Source organism: Sciurus carolinensis, chromosome 1 (genome assembly GCF_902686445.1).
Source record: "Sciurus carolinensis chromosome 1, mSciCar1.2, whole genome shotgun sequence".
Taxonomy (NCBI): domain Eukaryota; kingdom Metazoa; phylum Chordata; class Mammalia; order Rodentia; family Sciuridae; genus Sciurus; species Sciurus carolinensis.
Window position 1 is genome coordinate 9,138,424 of NC_062213.1, and position 21,224 is coordinate 9,159,647.

Below are 21,224 nucleotides of genomic sequence, written 5' to 3' on the forward strand. Positions count from 1 at the left end.
CCCACTGGAAGGATTTCAGGAAGGTGAAGCACATGGATGTGGACTGTGGAATGAATCTTGGGGAGCTTGGGTTCCCACTCCTGTGGCAGTCCCCCTCCTGCTGTGGCCATGCTCCCTGTGGAGAGAGGTGATTTGAATCATGCTCTGACTCCCTCAGGCTGCACTGAACTGGATGCTACCTGTCCAAAATGCAGGTGGAGATGGCCCTGTTGCTATGGTAATGGAGAGGGGTGGAAACTCTGTGCAAAAGTCAGAGTTATCCATGGAGTCCTCAAGTTCAGACACCAGCTCGCAGGGATTGAGGATCCTGAGCAAAAAGAGATGACCCTAATGTTTCCACAGTCCTGTGTCCTTCAGATGGCGGCTTTGCTGAAACTCCCACAATTAACCTTTCTTTTAATTGTTTTATTTTTTATTTTTACAGACTGCATTTTGAGTTGCTGTACACAAATGGTGCACATCATTTCATTTCTGTGGTTGTGCACGATGTAGATTCACACCGTTTGTGTAATCATATATGCACCTAGGGTAACAATGTCTGTCTCATCCCACCATCTTTCATACCCGCTCCCTCTCATTTCCCTCTACATAATCTAAAGTTCCTCCATTCTTCTCTCACCTCCACACCCACACCCCTATTATATATCATTATCCACTGAGTTGCAAATTGGTGCAGCCACTCTGGGAAGCAGTGTGGAGATTCCTTAGAAAACTTGAAATGGAACCACCATTTGAGCCAGCTCTCCCACTCCTTGATTTATACCCAAAGGACTTACAATCAACATTCTACAAAGATGCAGCCACATCAACGTTTACAGCTGCTCAATTCACAGTAGCTAGATTGTGGAACCAACCTAGATGCCCTTCAACACAATTTTTGATGAAACCAATGATGAGCCCGATGAGCTTGCTCCAGGTCAAACCCATTAGCCTCGGCCACCATGCGCCTCACCTTCCTGTCTGGGGCCTGTGTGTCTTTTCTTCCCCCGTCGCCCCTCCTCCGGTTTCTGAATGACTGGCCATGGCTCAGAGAGGTGGGGATGCGCATGCCGGGTTGGACCTGCCCTGCGCATGCTCCGTCCTGCACTCTGAGCTCCGCTTTCTCTACTCATCTTGTGGATTCACAGGACCTTGTTCTTAGCCCAGATTTTACTGAAGTCTCTCTCTGTAGATGACGGGGTCTCTTGCGACTGTAACTGACGCTGGCATGCTGACCTTCCCCAAGTCTCTCTGCTTGACCTTCTCCCTGGCCTGGGCCTCTGCAGCTCGCCTCTCCGCCTGGCTCCTCTACTGGTCCCCTTAGCACCCCGCTCCATGCCCCACCCCTCCCACTGTCCACCCTCAGGTGGTAGGAGCTCGAGCTCTGGAAGTCATCTGTCCATTCCTCTCCTTCTGCTGTCACATCCCCTCTGGCAGAGAGTCCCGTCAATCTCACCCCTAAACGTTTCTTGAGCTTGTCCCAGTTTGTGTCCTGCTATAAGTACTTGGTACTGGTGTCTTTTCCTGGAGCAGATGCACTGGGCAAAAGCCACACAGGGGGGCCAGCGCCTGCCCACCCTCACCTCCAGTGCCTACTGCTTGGCACAGCAGGAGCCTATTTAGTCTTCTCAACCCTAATATTTTCAAAATGTATTTGACTCTGTACTTCAGAATGGGAGGTTCAGACACCTCAATCTGCAGAATGACTGCAAGGCTTCTAGCAGGATCTGGCTGGCCTTCTGACACTGCCTGCCCTTCTCTGCAGCCTCATGTCTAGTCCATCCCTGCTCCGTGCTCCAGCAGCGTGTGCAAGGAGCAGAGGACCTAGTCTTCCTCATGGCCGCTCCTTGACCTGAGTCTGCTAGCAGCTGGGCGCTCGGCTGCTCTACAAGAGGCGACACACAGCAGCAGGGAGTGGGGAGCTCTTGAGCCAGACACAGGGAGGTCAAGCAGTCCGGGTTGCAGTTGTGGGCAATTTACTTATCTTTTCAGGCTTTCAATTACTGAATTGTAACCTGGAAATGGAAATAATAAATCCTTCTTCCAGGGTTATTGCGAGGGTCAAATGAGTTATTGTTTATGAAGCACTTAGAGCGGCCTTTGGTGACATCTGCATGTACCTGGCTAATGCCATGGCTCAGCAGGAAGACACGCAGGAGAGGGGATGCCCCAGCCCAAGTCCAGTGTGAGCTCTTCAGCTGGGTCAAGGGGTCACATTAGCACAAGGAAGATGAATAAGAGAAAACCATATGAGTTTATGAATTTACCACGCCCATGAGGGTCTTGACAAGATATTTTTATAACTTAGATAAACAATGGTTATAGAATAATGATAAGACAAAGGGGTATCTGTACTAGGAGAGTAAGCTCTAGGAAATCGGGAGGAGAGAGATGGTGGGAGGTGAAGCACTAGGAGATGAGGGTGATATACCAAGGTTCATTGCAACCCCAACTGCCGGTCCCTGGTGATGAAGGTCATCTCCTTCCACACTGCAGGGAGGACACCCTCCTAAGGAGTCTTGATGGTCTTCTGGGTGAAGGAATGGACAGGCCAAGAGCCCCTCTTCGGTCGATCACAGATCCTGGGTGGTTGCAGCTTGAAATGACCGGCACACCCGTTAGGCAGACTCAGGAGTGTGTGCCCTAACTCCTTCTGAGGATTGCCACAGAACAGGCAGGGACTGTTCATTGAAAACCAACGCAGCCTGCCTGGACCCTCCCGCTCTGGCTGCTGCCTCTTCCCTGTGACCTGTCCCTCACTGGGCATCCAACTCCTAGGGGCTGTGAGGGACCACAAGAGTCCGGCCTCCGCAGTGTGCCCAAGGTGCTCTTGACCTTCGCCCAGTCCCTTGGAAGCCACATGCAAATCCTGCTCAGCTGCTCACCCCCCACCTCTTTCCCTAACACCCAGCTTGCTCCTCTGACAAGAGGCGAAGCCCCTCCCATCTGATGACTGCTCTGGGACCACTCCTGAGAGGAGAGTTGGAACCACTGGCAGGTGCAGAGCTTCCTTGCAATCTCCACCCGTTCCCTCCCTCAATACATACAGTTGACATAGTCTCAGTCTACAGTGGTACATGGTGCAAGTCTGTATGCAAGGTAGGTCCCTAAGGCAACATTTTAAAAAAGTATGAAATATATTAGTTGGTATTAAATCTATCTAGTGGAAATTTTTCAATTAAAAAAAAATAACAACTTAATAGAACAGAATGGAATGAGAAGGAAGGAAAGGAAAGAGAAGGGGAGGAGAAGGGAAAGGGAGGAGAGGAAAGGAGAGAGGAGGGAGGCAGGGGAGGAGACAGAGAAAGGAGGAGAGTCGAATGCAATAGGTTAAGTATCATTGTGTGCTGAATTTCTATATTTAGTTGTTTCACATATCTTTGAGAGAGAGGAAGAGAGAGCACTTGTGCATATTGGGGCATGAATGTATGTCTTCCTGTAGGTCATAGGACAAGGTAATTTAAAAAGCATTATCCTAAGCCCTTCTCAAACAAGAAATGTTGGAGCCCCACTGGCTGGAATTATCCATAGCTTTCCCTTTTCTCTTTCTAAAATATGAAACCCTTAGCAAAAAATAAAATAAAATAAAAGCACTCCTTGGCATGGCTCCTCATGAGAACACTATCAATGGCAACATTGGCAGGGGTGCCGAAGTTAACATTTGTTCACGGCACCACCCGTGGGCTGGACCAGTCCCTGCTCATAGAGTAGAGCCGTGTGTGTTCTGGAGATGACCAGCTACCTGAGGACATAAGCCTCTGCTCCAGAGGTTTTAGTATCAGGGAGAACTGCAGAAAAGCCCTCCTGGTGGGCTCTGGGGGAGTCAGGGAGTCTATGTTCCATTTACACATTAGGTTCTTAGAAAATTGGTGAATGAATTTGCTTTTCCCTTGTCCTATAACTTCATCCCTTCACACACAGACACAAACCCACCTACAGAGAATTTTACCCTTGTTCCCCTTGGCATTTTCTTTTCTAGGTCAAGTTTTTAAAGCATCTTCAGTAACAGAAACCTTTGTTTCAAAGGAAATCTTTAACAAGACCCCAATATATGAAACCCATAAAAAGCAATAAATGGGTTCCCACTTAAATCTTCATTTTTGGATGAGAAACAATAACTTTAACAGCTTTTTTTAAAGAACACCTGAAGCCTATGTTGAGATTGGCTTGCACTTGAGAAACCATGGCGAGCTGGGTGACGTCCATCGGAGGGATCTGAGCGACAGGGATTGTGAGCAGGGTCCCCAGGTCCGTGCACACCTCGGCTGATATTGGTTGCACATCTCCAACTGTCCACCCTCAAGCAAACCACTCAGCTTCTGTGGGGCTCCACTTCCTCATCCATGAATCATCAGGATCAGACAGGAGGATCCTAGCTCCCTCAGGCTCCCAGGTCTGCAGAGCTGCGTTGACACTGTTCTCCGCACCAAGGTGCTGACGTTCCGCAGGAAGCAGGGTTTGTGGTGGAGGATCCCATCATGGCGGCAGCTCTTCCTGGCCATTTGATCTCATGATGCATCCCAAGAGTCTTTGCACACCACTCAAGTAATTTCTACAACATTTAACTATCCAAGCCACTGATGAATTCATTTTAACATTTCTCATTGAGTTCTTATAATAATGACAATCACCATAGCAATTTTTTAAACACTAGACAATCTACAAATGCTTATATCCATCATTTCTTTTGATTCTCACAATAGTCCTGTGTCCCTGTTTTAAAAATGAGAAGGTAACTGACATGCTGAAATTGCCCAGCAAGAAGGCTGGAGCTAAAAGAGGGTTGCCAAGTGGCAGCCTGCTTGGAAAGCCTTGATATCAAATCAAAGAACCTTCACTTCATTGGGTCAGCAGCCCAGATACATGAAAGTTACTGGGTCAAGTGGAGAGAGACTCCAATCCGGCAGGCCAGGTAAGAGGCCCCTACAGGTACCTAGAGATCTTATGGCAGCCTCCCTGGGGTGGTGGAAGTAAGGGAAGGGAAGGAGCATTTCATCCTTATCTTTCAAGGAATACTGAACCCTGCAACCCAAGCCTTTTTTTAAATTTAAGTTTGTCCCACAAAGAAATGCAAACAAGCTCCAAACTAAATCCCAGTCTAGTCGCTCTTGCACACATTAGGTTCAGAGGGCAGAAGTCCCTCCTCTCCTCCTCTTTCTTCAGAGAATCTTTCTCTTGGGGTTCCCTTTCCAGCCTTCTAGGGGTTCTCATGAGTATTAAATGAATCAGAGAGTCTCCATTCCCCCCTTCAAGCTGGAAGCTGGAATCCAAGAGCCATGAGAAGGGTCAGGTCAGTTTTGTGAAGCTGCCAAATCTGATGAGCTGAAGGTTCATTCTATTTATTTTATGGATTCAAAGGTGCATATTCATTTAACTGTGAAAACTGAACTATTCCCAGGTTATTTGAAAGACACAAGCTGCATTGTGGACAGCAGAATTTAGCCTGAACCTGAAGAAACAAATAAGTTGTAAAATGATCTTGAATTTCTCAGGTCCTAGAGCAACAGGGCAACAGGCGGGGGGGCTGGAGGCTGACCACATGGTGTGGACACTGAGGTGTGCAAGGAGTCTGGGAGTGCCTGGGACAAACTTTGAGATGGTGTGTGGCCTCATGCTACTTCTGCCACTCACAGTCACCCTTCCGTTTCTGGTGCAGTGATGACAGGGACAGATTTTACTGGTCACTCCATCAGACACCTTCAATGTGCTCAGTGTTGAAAATTCCTGTTCATCAAGGAATTCAGAGTCCTTAGAGACACCAGGGTGCAGCAGGGTCTGACAGTACATGGGCATTGTATTGAGGAACATGCAAGGCCAAGGAAAGGATTAAACAAGACTGGAAACCGTCCTGGAACATTCCAGAAGGTTTCACAGATCAAAGATTAGTGGAACTCAAATGCAAAAGGAGGATTTTAGCCAGTGGCTGTGTCAGGGTGGAGGCTCCACGCAGAGGACATGATATGCAAGGATGAACAGAACCGTGGTGAACTTGATGTATGTGTAAGTCTAGGTGGTCCACTAATGTCAGTCCTTCACTTGCAGGGATCAGGGGAGAGGTCAAAAGGGGTACCTAAGCTAGGGAGGCAGAGTGTTCACAGAGGACAGGGGCTGGTGTGGGGGACCAGGGTGGAGCAGGAGGAAGATGGCACAGGAGACCCAGCGAGGCTGGAGCACACACGGGGGTTGCTCAGGGGAGTAGCCGGGTCAAAGATAATGGGAGCCAGGCTCCTCGGAGTCGGAGAAGGAAGTGATCACTGCGAAGGCAAGCTAGAGTAAGGCAGTCTAGCACCGCTCCTTCCAGGGGGCCTGTGGTGGTCTCCACGTCGGATGATCAGAACGCCTGAGGCTCTCAGACACGCTTCTTTTGGTTAGATCCTCCTAGTTTGGTCCCGCACATATGCATTCCAATTCCATCTGACACCGTGAAGGAACTGAGGAGGACATCCGGAGTCCCTCCTTGCACTGGCTCTCTGTCTGCTATCCCGACTCTCCCAAGCTCCAGGCTCTACCTCTGCCGCCCAGCCTGGCAAGCCTGCGGTGCTCTGCTGGGGTACACGCTCCCCAGGCATGATCCAGCAGGAGCCCCGGACAGAAAGCCAGCGTGACCTGTGGCTCACTCTCTCGGGTGCCACCTTCCATCCAAGGTTCTGTGCCGAACTCTTTCTGAATCAAAAGGGAAAGAAAAGAAAGAAGAAAGTGACTTGCATGGCTGCTTTTGTCACGAACCTTAAGCCCATTTCTCACCTCCCTCCTGTCTGGGAAGCTGCTGGCTAGGAAGATCAAGCAGGGGACTTGGAAACTACTTGCAAAGTTGCCTCCGGTGTCAGAGGGCACAGCTGGCAGGGGTCCAATCGGCTGAGTCTCAAAGTTAGACCTACAGAGTCTTAGTTCCGTTTACTTCGATGCCATACACACTTCTTGGATAATGGCCGTGTGTTCCAGGCACTGAGCTGGCTGCTGGGCACTCGGTCCGGACCCCGGAGGACGTCATGAGAGACAAGTTGCTTCAGGAGCTCTCATGCTGAGTGGAGGGCCATGGAGGAAGCGAGGCAGAGGCCCAAAGCAAGAGTCATCGTCTCGCCCAAGAGGTCAGCACAGCAGCGAGGGTGCAAAGGAGTGCGGGGAGAGAAGCGGGAAGGACACGGTTGACAGGAGTGATTCAGATTGACAGCAGCTAACAGAGGATCAGCCCTTGTGGAGACTGGCGAGTGTCACCCACACTGTGTTCTGGCCATGCTGATGCTGAAGTCATGGAGGGTACCAGCGACCGGTGTGACGCGGGGTGACATTGGTTTGCCTGTAGCTACTGGAGAGTGCTCCTGGCATTCATGCTAATAACTGGTTTTGAGTTGTTCCATCTGCCCAGAGCCTTTGTGAATTTGCAGTCCATTTAAAATCTTTAAGACTCCCAGCAGTGAAGCAGAGAGGGATGGTGGGGGGAGGGCGGTGTGTCCTGGGCAAGGCAACCAGGGTGGCCCGTTCCGTCATTCTTCCACGAGGAAAGCCTCTGCCCCCTCCCCAGGCTGCTTATTCCCACGGAAAATCACAGCTACCCCGAGTCCCCCCTCTCCCGCTCCAGGGCGGTTCTCAAAGGATGTGACTGGCAGGTCTGTAAGAGGGGTTCTTGGGAAAGAGCCACGAAGTGGACATATCGGACATATCTTTGCAGAAGGCTCATTGTTACTGTCAGGAATGACACAGGGAAGGACTGTCAGGAAAGGGAGGTGGCCTGGGCAGAAGGTGAGGGTAACAGGCAATGCAGTTAATCAGAGGTCTCCGTTGATTCCCTGGGGAGCTCTGGAGCTACCGGGGCCCTTCCAAGGTTTCCCTTATTTGGGCAAAATGGCCAGTCCCTTGTTCATCCTCCTGGACCAGACCTTAGACACATTTCCCCAGGGCAACGAACTCCCCCAGAGGGACCAGCTGTGAGCTGCCAGCTGATGACCCGCCCCCTCTCCAGGTGACCTGCTGTGGAAAGTTCTGCCCCCAGGAGGAATGGAAAGGAGCCTGACTGTCCGGACTCCAGAAATGAACTTTGACCTGGTGAGGTTCAGCCAGGCGGTATAAACCCCGCGTGAGATGGGAAGAGACAGCGGAGGCGTTAGCGGAAGGTGAGGAGAACGCTCACCCCGGAGGATGGCGGGAGGAAGCAGAGGACCTGGAGAAGGGGAGACTCAGGAGGGACGTGTGGCCCGCCTTTAAGTAGCTGAAGGGCTGGAATGTGGAGGGAGTTTCCTGCAAGTTCTGTGGGACCTGGAGGGATGACACTTGGTTGGAGAACTCCCACCAACAGGGCTGAGGACCTACGTGCCCCGGGTCCAGAGCCTCTGCTGGCGTGTGGCCCCCAGTGGCAGGCAGCTGCCCTGATGTGGGTGGTATGGGGAGGTCAGTCCCCTGCTCCTGCCAGAGCAGGGCACGTGAGCACGAGGCAGCCGAGAGAGGCGTTCTGAGACCTGGCTCCATGCTTAGAGCTCTGGGGCTTTAGAAAAGGGTGTTCGTCCTCAGGCAACTCAGATCCTCACCCCCTGAGGCCAGGCGGGTCCTGTCCATCTCTAAGGAACCCCTGGATGGATCAGGTGTGCACACAGATAGAAAACACCAGGGAAATGTGTGTCTCCCCACCAGCTCCTCACTGAAGGGAGAGGAAGGGGGACCAAGCACTCGGGGTAAACGGAGGCACTTCCTGGTGCATAGTGAGGTCAATAGGAAAGCATCCATCCCAGGGAGCCACTGCAGTGCAGCAGCAAGCCAGCTGATGGCTGCCAGAGGGCTGTGACACTGCCGTCCACTGCCTTGAATCAGAGGAGCTCAGGTTATGTCTCGGCCAGGTGACCCGGGGCTTTATTCTGGTGACCTCTGTGGTGCAGCTCCACAGAAGAAGGTTTCTCTAAACTTCCCCCAGGACAGGGCTGTCCTCATACACAGCCCTCCGTCCCTGACATGCTCCTGGATCCTAATGTGACAGAAGCGACTTATTCATTTGAAGAAAATGTGGAGAACAGAAAAGTGCTGAGGAAAGTATAAAGCAGAAGCAGGAGCTTTCCTCGGAGGCTGTCACCCAAGCTGGCCGTTCTGCATTTTCCCAAATAAACACGAATTACACACACACACACACACACACACACACACGCATGCACACACGCACACACACACGCATGCGCGCGCGCACACACACACATGCACACGCATGCACACACACTTTCAGTGTGTTCCCAGCTGGCCTTCTGTACCCACAGGTTCTGCATCAGCAGATTCAATCAACAGAGGATCAAGAGACTTGGAAAAGCGTTGCGCTTGCACTGATCCTTGCTTTCTTGTCATTACTCAAAAAAAAAAAAAAAAAAAAAAAAGGATCCCAAGAGTGCAGCTATTTACATAACATTTGCATTGTACCATGAATCACAGTTAATCTCGAAGGACAACAGCGTGAGCTTCACTGGTCTGCGGTCAGCTACTCGTCTGTGACATAACAGCACAACAGTCACATGGCAGGTGTGGTGTCGTATTTTTAACTTTTTCAGTTTTTGACTTTCATGAAGTCTAAAGTATGTGGGAGGAAGTGCATAGGTTATATGCAAATCTGCCTTTTTCTAGAAGGAACCCAAGCATTTGTGGATTTTGTTTTCCCCAGGGATTCTGGGAACCATCCCTGCAGATGCCAAGAGAGGAACCCTGATCAAGCTGAATCTGAACTCCCCATTATTTTAACATTCCCGTGCACCATTTGTTACCCAGCTCCTGCTTACTGAGATGGGGCTGGGGTAGCTGCTCCATCTGCCCATGAGCCCTGACTGGTGGAGGGCTCTGACGTCCCCCTCTTCTCCTGCACAGGGTCACCTAGTATGAAGGCATCGCGTGTCACTGCTCTTTGTTGCTACAATATGAGTTTCAGTTCTATGTGGAAAAAAAGTCCCCTGGGACAGTTGCTGGGGATACAGACTTTCTGCCAACCGGAAGGGTGGGGTGTGCAGTTCGAAGTGGGCCACCTCCTGCAGGCTCCTGGGCACTGCCTTTATTTAGGCTCTGAGCCCTGGATGCTTCTTCAAAGACCGAATCTTTCTGCGGCTTCCAAAATCACAGTGGGAAGCAGAGACCGTTGACTGGAAGGCGGTGTGGGTGGGGCCCTGGGCAGGACTCCAGGATCGGACACACACGTGTGCACATCAGACACACCACACATGCCCACACCATGCCACACACACACAGGCACCAAACAGAATCCTATCGTGAATTTAAAAGATGAACTGGAGTTGCAACACTCATTTATTCTCCCAGAAAATCATTGTTAGTGCACAGCTAGTATGAGTCGGGGTCCTCGGCAGTGACATAGCCTGGGAGAGAGGACATTAAAGAGCCTGGCCTGGCCACCACAGTGGCCTCCTTCACCTGGGCCACATCCTGTTATTCAGGAGTCAGTCACAGACCCTCCCTCGACCAAGGGCATGCACACAGGGACGTGAGCCCAGGAGGAAGGGGCAGGCTGCGCCGTTAGCAGGGCTCTGTGAGTCAGAACGGCAGGAGGCCAGTTATCTCTGCAGGTGAGAGAGGGAGATTCCAGGAAGTGGCTCCTGCAATAGTGGAGGCCCCCGCGATGGTCAGCAAGCTGGGAGTCCAGGACAGCAGCTGGCCCGTGCTGCCTGCAAGTCCAGCAGGTTTGAGACCAGCAAGAGCCCGCATTTCAGTTCCAGTCTGAAGGCAGGAAAAGACCAACGCCCAGCTCCCGGAGTCTGGCAGGAGTTTGCTCCTCTTGCCCAAAGCAGTCCTTCAATCCCCTCTAGGCCTTCAAGTGATTGGACGAGCCCCACCCCTGCTGGGCAGGCGATCACTTTAATAACTCAATCAACTCAAACGTTAATCTCCTCCCAAAACACCCCTCGGACGTACCCAGAATAACATGTGACTGGACACGTGAGCACCTATGACCCAGTCAAGGGGACACGTAAAGCTAGCCCCCACACTGCAGCCCTCCCGTGAGGGACACCTGTGATGGGGTGGAGAGTGAGCCTGGTGAAGCCCGTGAGCACCAGGGTGCAGGACTTAAGGAGGTGCTCCCCCCAGGGTCTGCATCTGGAGTGAGAGGGCCTTCAAGCCTGTGCCCTGGCACCTCACCCCTCTCCCCAGCCCCAGTCCCAGCCCTGGCACTGCTGCTGTGGCCAGAGGGAAGGGACCCTGTGTGCATGTGTGGAACACACGGTCAGCAGCTGAGGCTGCACCAAGACCAGCTGGCGGTGACTCCGGCTCCCAGACAGCACAGCCTGGAGAGGCCCTCCACACCCGCAGAGGGAAGGACAGGCAGGAGCCCAAGGGCGAGCACGAGCTACCCGGGTCCACCCAGCGGAGAGGGAGCTCAGAGCATCACCATTAACAAGGCAGCGTTTATCACCAGAGCAAGACTTGCCCCAGAGACACGGCAATTACGAGGCACTCTCCACCCCGGCACTGGACGTCAGGAAGGATGCAGGATCATCTGGAAATTACTGGCGATCTAATGGGAATGAAAAGAGATGATAGGTTCGTATTTGGGGCACATAGTATGGCAACCTACAGGTCTTCTCAGCAGAACTCCTACTGGGGAGAGTTACAAGAGACTTTCGGACTACTAAGAATTCCCTGCCGCCGGCCCCTGCTGGACAGCAAGATTGGCAGGAGGATGGACTTGGATGGAGAAAATACAGGTAAGCACGGAGCAGGTAAAATGCAGTGGAAAGTGTATTTAATGATTGATTGCAAGAAATTTACAAAGAACACTATTTTGTGTTTTAAAGGTGATGGAACGGAAATTAATAACAAGGAAGATACGGGGATGTTTAATTATTAAAGTGTCTGAGGTAATTTGTGCATTATGAGAATAATTGAGATAAAGAATAAATTTGAAATTTGTTAGAAAATGAGAGTAGAGTATGAATATTGGAAATAAAGGTTCACAACAAGAGAAGAGAAATGCTCACCAGCAGGCAGGAGCCTGTGGGCCTGCCCTTGGTCTGGGAGATCTCCCTTCTAGGCACCCAGAGGAAAAGGAAAGGTCTCTTCCTGCATGGGTTTCAGAGTATATTCTTAAAGAAACCGCCATTATTTTGTTGTTGTTGTTGTTGGAGGTGGTGGTGTATCCTCGTATTTATTTTTCGATCTTTTTTTGATTTGTTCTAATTAGTTGTACACGGCAGTAGAATGCATTTATACATTTTGATAGGTCATGCATAAATGGAGTGTAATCTCTCATTTTTCTGATTATACATATTTTTGACAATGCTGAGACCCACTCAGGGTTTTTTTCACCCTAGAAATGAGTAATGCATGTAAAACAGAGATAGGATATCCAGTGGGGAAGGACCTCACCATTTGGGGGCCTCTTGATGGTCATGGGATGAGTCTTCTTGATGCGACCCCCATTCCGCTGCTTTTAGCAATGAGCATTGTGGACGCGTTCCAGGTGTCTCTATCTCGTCGAGGGCTGCAGAGCGCTGGGCGTTGACAAGCAGGCACAGATGGGGGAGACAGGCCAGGCAGGTGTGGGCGGAGCTGGGGAAGACCGGGCAGAGTGGGCTCCCTGAGCGGTGTAGGCTCAAGCTCCCTCCCCCAGTCACCTTCTCTGTGTCCCAATGTCCTTTCTGTGAAATCACCGCATCACGCCATCACTGAGAACATCTCGTGGTCAGGCGTGCGCCCCCGTCTCAGGCCTCGCTGAGCAGAGGCAGCGCCCAGAGGTGGAACGCAGCCCTCGAATGCTTTCCTTATTTCTCTCAATGTGGCTTAAGCTCTCGGAGAGCGCAGACTGGGTCCTGTTTACCTTTGCATCCCTTGATGTTGTGCTAGAAACGCGGTCACTTAACAATTAGTCCTTCCTTGGACAAAACAAACTGGACGAAATCAGACGGAATTGACAAAGGTGCCACCTAAACACTGCGCAATTGGGAAACCATGGAAGACGGCGAGGCGTTGGGACCTTCCTAGAAATATCCCAGGAACGCAGAGAAGGGGAGTTGAAGTAGCCTGGACAGGCGTTTGCAGGGGACAAGCATTTATTAAATACCTGTCTCGTGCCTTACGTCCTGCCAGCCCTTCTCCTAACAGCACACCGAGAAAAGTCTTCTCACCCTCGTCCTTCAAACGAGAACCCAGGGGATCCACGAAGCAAAGTGACCTGCCCTAGGTGGCCTGTGGGCAGCGGTGGCTGGGTGAGACGCCAGCTTCCTCCCTCGTCCTCCCTGGGCCCAGGGTGGGCAGCCCGCTACTGCTCCCCCCATCTGGTCTCTCTTGGCCACGTTGCCTGGGCCGCGCTCACCACGCCTATTTCCAATTACAGCCTGCAAGCCAGGGCTTTGAAAAATGCAATTTATTTTTCCAGTCAGACCAAATAGAAGACCCACCTGTGTGTTTCAGCAGCAATCAACCTTGCCGGGCTCCCTCGTGTGCGCCCCACCCCTGCCTGGACCTGCAGGACAGCTCTCCTGCGTTTCTCTCCTCGTCCCTCCCGCGTGGAGGAGGGCAGCGCGGCCCTGGTATGAGGACTTCTGCACTTGAACTGAACTTGGGAACAGAAGCGGGCTGTGGCGGACCTAGCGCTTTCCTCCCTGTGTCAAGAACTCCGAGCTCCACAGCCCCCCCCACCAAGCGGCTCTGTGGAGTCATTGCTGCCACCCCCAGTGACCACACCCCTTTGCCCTCCGAGTGAGCAGCCAACCCCCTTAGGTGAACTTCCTGCCTCTGCCTAGCCCACCGACAGCGCCTGCCCCTTCTGGAGTTGCCTCCCGTCCCGCCCTCAGCTGCACTCCCTCCCCCACCAGCCCCACAGCTCCCCACTCCTGCTCAAGGTGCCCTTCTGCATCTAGACCCTGGCATGGCCCTCGCGGCTCTGAAGAGTGGATCACCTTGGCCTCTAAAGCTTCCCAGGGTAGGCCCTGTGCCCCCTCCCCAGTCTGAGGGCTCCACTTTGTTCTTAGCACCATCCTTTGGTGAACCCTAGTGAGGGGTTTCCTTTTGGACATGTTGAATTTACAATGCCCGAGGGCAGTTAGCTGGAGATACCATGGGTGTGGTCACAAACTCCAGAAGGAAGGTCCAGAAGACTAGGCTGGGTATCCTGGGAGAAGGACAAAGCAAGGGATTTCCAAAGAGAAATGGTAAGAGGACTCAAAAGCCTCAGAATCCAACAGAGTAAGAGAGGGATGTTTTTATTGGGCTCAGCAAGAAAGAGGTCACGGTTTTCCTTTGTCAGACACATTTGTGTGAGTGGGAGGGTGAAGGCACCGGACTGCAACTTCACAAGAGAGTGAGAAGGAAGAAGGCCGGGGCAGAAAGGGCAGAGCCTGGAGCCTCGCGTAGACAGGCACGCCGTGAGGTACGCCGTGGGCCAGCGGAAGATAGAGCTTAATGAATGAAAATGGAGGGAAGAAACTCACCCCACGGAGTTTGCTCTCAAAAGGAGTCCACAGCCTACTTAGGAATATCAGTATGCAAGTAAAAAGTCCAATTTAATTTCTAAAATGTATAAATGTATACAGTCAGGCAACAAATTATGGGCCTTGTATTGGGACTGCGATAACAAGGCTCCTGGTGCACTTCATCGCAACCAAATGAGAAGAGTTCTCCTGGAGGCGTTTGTACAATCCTGGGTCTGATTGTCAAATCAGCCTCTCTGGCTAGAGAATGAGAGGTGACCTGCTTTTATCAAGTTCCCTAATGAATGATAGTCACTCATTTATTCAACGGGTATCACCTGAGCTCATATAGTGTGCAAATCAGATTGTCTCTCTTTCAGGTGACAGAAGCCAAGATGCATATCTGTGAGGAAGACCAGCGTGTGCACCTCTATTGGCAGAACACCTGCTATCTGGAAAGAAACCCGGTCCAGTCCATCACTACCAGCCAGGCGTCGCTGCCGTGTGGCTTCGGAGGGAGAGAGCTATGGGTGATGTCAGCGACCATAGCCTTGGAGCCGGTGTAGACCAAAGGATCCATTTTTGCCATCGAGGTTGATTGTCTCTATTGACCAGATACTAGTTACCACACAGTTATCTGCCTCCCTCGGGTTGGACTAGATAGACCAATTGTCATTCTTGTAGCAATTTCTTTGCCATTCAAATATGAGGTCTGAGGTAGAGGCGGTGATGAAGCTTCAGGGCATAAATTGACCCCGACCTCTCCACTTGCTTCATAGTGGAGACAAAATAAATGTGTTTTTAAGCAATGCGGGCACAGTGGGTTTCATGAACTGGGGCTCTAGGGGGAGGAAATGTCCACTTCTGCCAGTCTTCCTGATTCCGGCAGCTTCCCTGGCCTTCCTGCTCCTGGTCTGACCCAGCCTGGGCTGAGATGGTCCTTCTCCAGTCCCTTTGTCTGAACCTTCCCCAGAACTCAGGGGAAGGATGGCCATGTATGTGCCTAGGGCCTGAAATAGCTATAACTTCAAGTATCAGTGAAGAACTTTGTATGGGAAACGGTCTTTGCCCTCACAGTAAAGGCTAATAAATGATATGATGGTGATGATATCTAAACTTGCAATTACCATGAGAGATAGATGTAAGAGCCTCATTTTCCTAGTTTTGCAGGTGAGAAAACTGAATTGCAGAGAAACTCTTGGTATCTGAGGTGTCGTTTCCAGTATGGCAGCCCAGGGTTCAAACCCTGGCCAATCTGATTCTCCATACCTGATAAATGCCCAATGCATCTAACATTTAATTTTTAAAAAAACTAAAGAGGAGACTCTTGTCTTTAAAGTTTCCTTCAGTGCTGACAAGCCCCCAATATAACAAGGTTTCTTTTTCCTTAGTGTCCCGGCAGGGGTCTCGCAGAGAGGGCATTTCCTCAGGCGATGCAGATGAAGTCCAGCAGGTGGAGCTGGAGAGCAGAGGGAGCTGGCCCAATGGGAGGCTGCCCGGGGTGGTCCACTGTCCACACCAGGTGGCTGCCCTCTTCAGAATGCAGATCACTGCTTTGGGTGGTAGGGGATAAAGTAACTCCCCCTATCCTGCCTAAACTGAATTCTGGAAATGATCTTTGGGAAGGAAAAATCAGTAAAGGAAGCAAAAATCCTTCCACAGTGTCGCAGGTAATCCCATGATCTTACATGAAGGTACAGCACTGGTCAAGGTCCAGATTCTCTCTCCCTCTCGCTGTCGTTCGTTTTTTGTGAATTGGGATCCGAATAAGGTTAAGATGTTGGGGTTCATTGATATTTTGTAAATGACCTATTTTCTCGGTTTTTTGATGGGCTAGCGATTTTAGAACACTTAGAATTTACAGAAAAATTGAGAAGATATCATGCATATCCATGAACTGCACACCCAGTGTGTTAGTCACCTTTTCATCACTGTGACCAAAATATCTGACAGGGGCAACTGAGAGGAGGAAAAGTTTGTTCTGACTTGTGATTTCAGAGCTTCAGTTCATGGTTGTCCAACTCGAGCTCTGGACCTGAGTGAGGTAGAACATCATGACTAAGGACCTGGTGGCAGAAAGCTGCTCTGCTCATGGAGATGGAGGATCCAGGGATGAAATAGGTAATCCCCAAGGCATGCACCCGCTGTGACCCACTTCCTCCAGCTGTGCCCCACCTGCCTACATTACTAATCCATCAAGTGGATTAACGCACTGATTAGGTTATGGCTCTCATTACCTAATATTTCACCTCCTGCACTAACAGGAGTTTTGGGGGACATCTCATAACCAAACCATACACTCAGTTTCCCTTCTTGTGGTCTTACGTTTGTGGCACCCTCTGACTATGAGTGGGCTGGTATGGATGCCTTATCAGCAACTGTGGGTCCACAGCGCATTTGCATTTCCTTAGTTCTTACTAACCATCTCTTTCTACTCCAGGAAACCACCTTACACTTATTTGTCCTGTCTCCCTGGGCTCCACTTGGCCATTTCTCTGACTTACCTTGCTTTGGGTCACCTCAGCAGTTTTGAGGATTTGTTGTAGGATGTCCCACTTCAGGAACTTGTCTGCTTTTCTCCTGTTTATACTTGATTGGAGGAAGATAAAGGGCCGTTTTCTTCACCCCATATCAAGGGCACATCAGTCAACATGGCTTATGACTGCTGACACAGCCTGACCCACCTGGTGGAGGTGGGGCTTGTCAGCTTCCTCCCCCGTAAAGTTGTTCTTTTCTCCACCTTTCAAAACTGCACTCTTTGCAAGGAAGTCATTAAGTGCAGGTGACACTTGAGGAACAGGGAGTCAGCCATGCTTCCCCTCTAATATCATTTGGATGTTAAGCGTGCCCCAAAGCCCATGTGCTGAAGGTGTAATCCCCAGTCTGCAGTGCTATTGGTGGATGGTGGAACCTTTAAGAGGTGGAGCCTCATGGGAGGAATGTAGGTCATTGGGGGTGTGCCCTTGAAGTGAGCTGTGGGACCCTGGTCTCTTCTCTCTTTCATACTCAGCTGTGAGTTGAATGAACTTCCTCTGCCACATACTTCCACCACAGTGTGCCACCAGAGGCCCAAAGTAATGAGACCAATCAGTCATGGACTAAAATCTCCAAAACTGTGAACCAAAATGAACCTTCCTCTTTACAAGCCTATCTCATGTATTTATTATAGGAATGAAAAACTGACTAACACACCCTCTTTGATGGTGGAGAATCTATGTAAGTCACATGAAAACATTTCCTATTTATTTCAATTACTTATATCAGCATGGACTTCTGAATATATTTTTTATACTTCAGGTTTTAATCTAATGCTACCTAATTGTTCCAGGCTTGGCCATCAGGAGCTCATTCAGTTTTTCTGTGCTACTGGGAGCCACCCTATCATTGGGCAGGTGATTCCCACTCCTCCCTCCCCCCTTTTCTCCCCCTCCTCCTGCCCTCCTTCTTCCCTTCCTTTTATTTAAACACAACTTTGCTTTGTGTTCAGAAATCCGAGATGAATAAGAGTCCCACCTTTAGGGAGCTGCCAGACAGGGGAGGACACCAACAGGAGCCCCAATTCAATACAGAGTGGTAAAATATTTAGAAGGGAAAACACAGGTAGAGGCTTATGGAAGGGAGCTGAGTGCAGGTGGGACTCATTGTCTAACTGTGACCTTGACAAGGACATTTCACAGCCCTGGGCCAGTGCTTACAGATCATGAAAGTAAACAAGTTGCAGTGGGTGGGGATCCTGGCTGGGGAGAGAGCTGTGTTTTTCTAAGAGTAGACTCTGTGCTGCAGACTGTGTTTGGAAATTTGCACATTCATTCATTCATTCATTCATTAAAAGCATAAATAACAGACCAGGCTCTGGGAAAGGTGACTTACACTCAGTGACTCATTCAGCATGTCACTTACTGAGTACCAACTATGTGTGAATATCAACTAATTCATGTGCTCCTCACAGAAATGTGGTGTCATTATACCTATATTATAGATGAAAGAAGCTGAGTCTCCAAGACCTCAAGGAGCTTGCTGAAAATTCACCTGGTCAGTAGAGGCATGAGATCTGAGCCCAGATTCTTGACTTCAGGACTTGTCCCAGTTGTGACTAAGAATTGCTCCCCACGTCTTTTGTGATTGCAGGTGTCTCTCCTGCAGGGGCTGGACTAGCTTAGCCAGAGCTCTCAGTGCAGGAGTCCATATCCTGGGGAACTCTCACTAAGTCTTAGTGCTGCTGAGTTTGGTGGTCGAGTTCTCTGCAGACTCCAGCTCTGGTTTCTGATTAGTTATCAATGACAGTCCATTTTTCAAAATTTCCCAACCTGCCTGCCAGTGCATTTCCTGGGTAGGTTGCCCAGGGATCAGTCATCAGGATGAGATGCAACCTGCCACACCCTCACAGGGCAGCAGGCAGGAGCTGAGCCTCTCCAGGAAGTGCTGCCATCTTGGATAGAGCATTACTTTATGTGGTAATGGGCATAGTAGATGCACATGGAAAGGTGATTTGGTGAGTGAGGAGGGATGATATTTACAGAAAGTAGTTCTCTAAGGGCAGCACAGGATTGAAGGGAGAACATTGCAGTCATATTTGAAAGCAGAAAATGGACATCAAGATAGTTATTGAGCACCAACAATATATCAGGCCCATAACAGACAGAGTGAAGAAGTAACTGCTGCCCTCGAGGGACAGACAGTTCTGCAGAGCATGCAGAGCTTCAGCACCTGCCACTCAGGATCCATAAGACTGGTGCTTTGGAGAAACTGTGCTGTCTTGCAAGGGACTCCCCTGGCATGCTGTTGTGAATCCCCTTCCTCACTGAAGCTGGAACAGCCTCTGATCATCACTGTTAACAGATGGTAACGGATATGACAAAACACACCCACTGCACTAATAAAACTTAATGCTCAAATCAAGCAGGAAGATTGCCTACTCATACACATTTTTACATCTTCCCATGTAGCATAAGGAACCATTCCCTAAGAAAAATGTCCTAAGTCGGGGTGCAAAGCTCCCCCGAGCCCCCCTCCTCTGTCCACTGATTTCGCTGATGACATCCCAGGGGCACGTGAGGAGGAGTGGCGCACGTGAGTTTCCCTTCCTGGGCAGCAGCGTGGCTTAGTGGGGGAGGAGGCACCCTCCCGCTGCCTCCACCAGGACCATGGGAAGCAGCTGGCCAAAGCCCGAATCTTTCCGCATCCACTCACATGCCTGCATCGTGCTCCAGCCCTCTCTCCAGGCTCGGGCCGGGTGTCCCGTCCACCATTTGTACGCAGACATGAACAGAGAGTCTGGGCCACAGTGCGGGCCCGCTGAGAGCTGCAGGGCATTCCTCGCAGACGAACTGCTTGCCTGCTAGTCCTCTCACTAGGAAGCTCTGGAAGACAGGAGGACGCTACCAGGTCCACTTGGTGTCTCCATCTGCAGGATGTTGAGATGGGAACAGAGAGACCTTGGTCAAGTGTGGAAATTCCAGGGAAGAGGAGTTTTCTGGCTGATTTTTTTTTTTTTTTTTTTGCAAAAGTATAAGTAAAATCTGTATTTTTGTTACTAATGGAGAAGCAGTTCTTTAATAAAAATGCAGACAATACCTTTAAGCATTTAAAACAATTTTCAAATAGTTCAAATGCTAAATTAGATAAATAAAGTAAATGGCGATGGGGGATCATTTCTGAATCATACTCTTAAAGAAAATAATTCTGGACAGGTGAACGTGTGAGACTGAAAGAGGAGGCAGGGCAGGGCTCTTGCCTTTGCCTAGAGCAGGTTAAACCAGAAGTCCAGGGAGCCAGGAGGGCACTGGGAAACAGCCTGAGAAGGGTTTTCCTAAACTCAACTTCTGACTCCTTGAGAGTTGGAGGTGGTTTTGTTTGAGCTCTCATATCCATAAAGTCATCACGAGGGTACCTGGGGCACTTGGCCTAAGGTGATCTTTGCAAATGGATTACCTTGTCTGGACTTAAATTTCCTGGAATTGAAGGCGCAGCATCTGGTCCCCTGCAGGCTGGGGTGAGTCAGTGCTTCTTCTGAGCATGTGCAGAATGTTCTGTCCATGATTGACTCTCTCACCTGCAAGATCCTGGCCTGAGGCTCTGGTGAGGGAGACACCAGAAGGTAACTGTGCCTCACTAGAACGTAAGGTCCACCATCGCAGAGGTGGCACTGCACTGTGGCACCACACTTTGCATTTCCTCTCAGCAAAAATACACACTTTTCTTTTTCTATCTTTTTTTTTTTCTTTGCATCGAAGTTCATCCCAACAAGGAGGAAACCAACCTGAGGCTACAACTGAGGATGACTGAGGTGAGGGTTTGCAGGCCAGTAAGATGGACAGCACCCCAGCTTCAGAGCCAGGACACTGGCTGGGCCTCGGGTCTCCCCCTGCCTAAGCTCCCTGATGCTCTGGATTTGTGGCGTCATTATTCCAGCCCGGTGAACACCATGTCCCTCCTGTTCCCTCCTGTAACTCCCCAGGGGAAGAGGACTGGATGTAAGCATTTCTCTGCTCCTTCCAGTGCATCTTAGACCTCGGCAGGAGGGACGGCATTAGCGATGGCTAATCAGGAGCAGTGTGATAAGAATGGTTCCCAACCTAACAGGGCATCCGCAAGGAGGCCTCACTGAGGGACTCTAGTGCCTCCTAAGGCCCCGCATCCCAGCCTGGAGCACGAGAATGCCAGGGGAGCCTGGGTTTGCTTGGAGTGGGGTTGGAGTTGGGGTTGGACCCAGGGGCATTCGCCAGGGTGGTGTTGTGAGGAGCATCAGAGTGGCGGAGGTGGCTGGTGGTCTCTCTCTCTCTCTGGCTCTGCCACTTTACACCCATGCTTCTCTCTCCCTGAGGTAAGTGATGGAAGGTTCTGGTCTTCTTGGTGCACCTTTCTTTT